Here is a 3,226-nt window from a genome sequence, read left to right as displayed (position 1 = left end):
CATTTTCCTGAAGTGAAATGGCTTAAAATTGAAAAAAGTTCAAGGCTGCCAAAATTAGTTGTCTGTATTGGGATGTATTCCTGACATCAACAGTTATGAACAGGAGTAACATTATCAGCAGGCTACCCACTGCTGAAAGTGGGATTAATTCTCACTACAGAAAAGGCCTTAGAGAGTCTTTAGTGCGAATTCCCTTCACTGAAATTAAAGCCCATTGTTCCTTATTCTGCCTATAGAGAGAACATAAAAAAGCACTGTCTTCTCTACAACTGTATTTTCTATACTAGAAGACTGCTGTCATATAATCTGCTTGCCTTTTGTTCTCTAGAATAAAAAATCACAGTCACAGTTCCTTCATCTGTCTGTTTTAGGCCACCTCATTCACAAATTTTTGCTTTTTCTCCACGTTTCTCAAAATACAGAGCCCCAGACTAAACACCATACCCAACTCTGAATAGAAGGATTATTTCCAGGCATCCCTTTTTATGTCCCAGTCTGATGCTGGTTGTTTGGTTGGGTTGTTTTTTCTTTTTGTCATAATCTAAAAATATTGACTCATGGTTACCTTATAAACCACGGCAAACCCTAAGTCTCTTTCTGTGGAAATGGTGCTTAACCTGTGTTTCCCCCATTCAGATTTTATGCAGCAGATTTGTCCTTTATGAATACAGAACCTCTATCTACCTTAAGAACTTTTCTCCAGTTTACCAGTATAATCCCCAATTTCATTCCCCGTCTCCATGCACTTTCAAATTCCCACATACCATTGTCATCTGAGAATCTAAGCAGCACATTCTCCACTTCATTTTCCTATTACCATTCTATATACATCTACAACCCAGGACCAGCACCCTCAGTCTCCAGAGATACTGCTTCCATCTTGACAGTCAGTCACTGGTGGCTACAGTTTCAGTGCAATTTGCTGTAGCTCAGCCCTCATTGTTGTTGTTCTTACTTATGTAACCTGATGGCAAGGCCCCTGGGGCCTTGAAATAATATTGTCATTTTTATAAATTTCCATGGCCATCATATCTTCTCTTAAGAGGGTCACACTACACACAATCTGGAACAACAGTCTATAGAGGAATTGTATTATCACATAGTTTATGGTACTTTTTCTGGCCATTTCCTTGTTGACCTTAGCCCAGATTAATAAAATGGCTTGGGCCCAAGGATTTCTATTTCATAAAAGAGCATAAGGTCTACAGGACAGAGCTGTGGCAAAGAACACCTCACTGCTGACATGCTCATTTTTTCAAACAACAATTAAATCAATTGCATATCAAGTCAACAATGAGCCTTGACATTCCCTCACGTGATCAGCACTCACAGAACATCTAAATATCTATAGCTGAAATTATAACATCAGCAATGTGTTTGACTATTATACCCAGAATAAAGACAATGTCTGTAACAGAAAGTGTATAACCTAAATGACAGCTAATAGACAGAATGCACTGAGATATGTCAGATGAGAATAAGATGTTTTTCTCCTCCCCTTAACAGGGGAGGTTTAGATTGGATATAAGGAAGAAGGTCTTTACAGTGAGGGTGGTGAGGCACTGGAATAGGTTGCCCAAGGAAGCTGTGAATGCTCCAACCCTGGAGGCGTTTAAGGCCAGGCTGGACAGAGCCTTGGGCAACATAGTTTAGTGTGTGGTGTCCCTGCTCATGGCAGAGGGGTTGGAACTATATGATCTTAAGGTCCTTTCCAACCCTAACTATTCTATGATTCTATATCAAAATCATCTCACACTCCTATTTGCCACCTTCTCAGATACTGCCATGAACAGTATGCATGCTGCCCTAAATCCAGGTGTCACCTAGGGTTCTAGGTGCCTACTGTTCATAAATCTAATTTGGGGCCATGTGTGACTGAAATACTAGAAACAGGCTTTGGGGAACAAACCTGCACCAATATGGGACATTCCTGGGCAAGGGAACTGGATGACAAGTTCAAGGAAACCCAAACAATCTTTAGGCTGAGAGTGTGGCTTCCAGCCTGTGCTGAGCAGAAATGTCCTTGACCATTTCCCAAGATGGGTTTCTACCAACTCAATGTGATTATTTTTATTGCCAGTAGTTTATTGTAGTAAGCAAAAATCACCAACCTTTTTTGGCCAAGATCTGATAAATTTCTGTTAGTGTGCTGGGGTCATTTTCCATCCATTTCTTCTTTAAGAAATTAGAGTCATCTGCTTTGCTACACTGGCTGTGTCACTCCAGCTGAACTGTAAACTTGTTTGTGCTATGTACATTTAAAATCAACTTGGCAGATGGAACAGTGGCTTCTTCCAACATACACCTGCCTAGTGTCCCCCAGGCTGTGGCGTACGGCTTGTAGGCAAATGACTGTCTAGGAAAATGATCCCATGCACACATGGTATCACATCTACCTGAGTAGGCCCAAATTTTTTCCCAGTATTTCAAAAAGCCTATGTGGGAAAACAGGCATCTTTCCTGTTTTGAAAACCAAACAGACCAAAAAAACTTTTATCAGATGGTTTTAAGTTTGTCTTCAAACTTAAAGTTTGAAGACAAAAACTTTAAGTTTGTCTTTAAAGACTTCTTTCACAGTCTCAGACTTTGCTGCCATTTGGGCAGAGGCTGCTTTTCCATGCGAGGTGGCCATAAATGCTAGCTAGAATTAAGAAAGGTAGTGCAGGAACTTCATTAGGCCTTGACTCATCACTTTGCTACCCCTTTAATACCAGATAAATTTCAGCAGATTTCTACAAAAATCTGCAGGGGTTTGTGCTGGGTGACATTAATACTGTAAGGTGAAAATAGGGACTTGTAAAATTAATCAGCAATTCATTCAAGTGCTGACAGAAGAGGAGTGAACCATCAAAAAATTAATAAGCCTACATTTTAAAGGCATCCCATTGCCATAATGCTAATGCAAGCACTGATTTTCCAGGTCCCCCTGACTTATTACTGTTCCACCAACTGATGACCAGGACAAAATTTGGCATGGCTGGTTACAGCTTTGCTGGGTATTGCTACTGATGCCTGTGCTGTGCCATGGGCATACTCCCAAGGACATGAGCCGGACCAGAAGGACAACCCAGCCTAGTTACAGCTCAAAGTCGGAGGACAGTGTCCCAACATGGTACGGATGAGCAAACACCATGCAGCATGTTCAGTATGAGGTGCTCTGGGACGACCCCGTGTGGCCCCACAGACCTATGTTGTACATCTACTCTGCTCAGTTTGTTACCAATCT

The sequence above is a fragment of the Nestor notabilis genome, unplaced genomic scaffold, assembly GCF_000696875.1.
Source record: "Nestor notabilis isolate BGI_N333 unplaced genomic scaffold, ASM69687v1 scaffold14811, whole genome shotgun sequence".
Classification (NCBI taxonomy): domain Eukaryota; kingdom Metazoa; phylum Chordata; class Aves; order Psittaciformes; family Psittacidae; genus Nestor; species Nestor notabilis.
The sequence above is the reverse complement of the archived record's forward strand: the minus strand, read 5'-3'. Positions refer to the sequence as shown.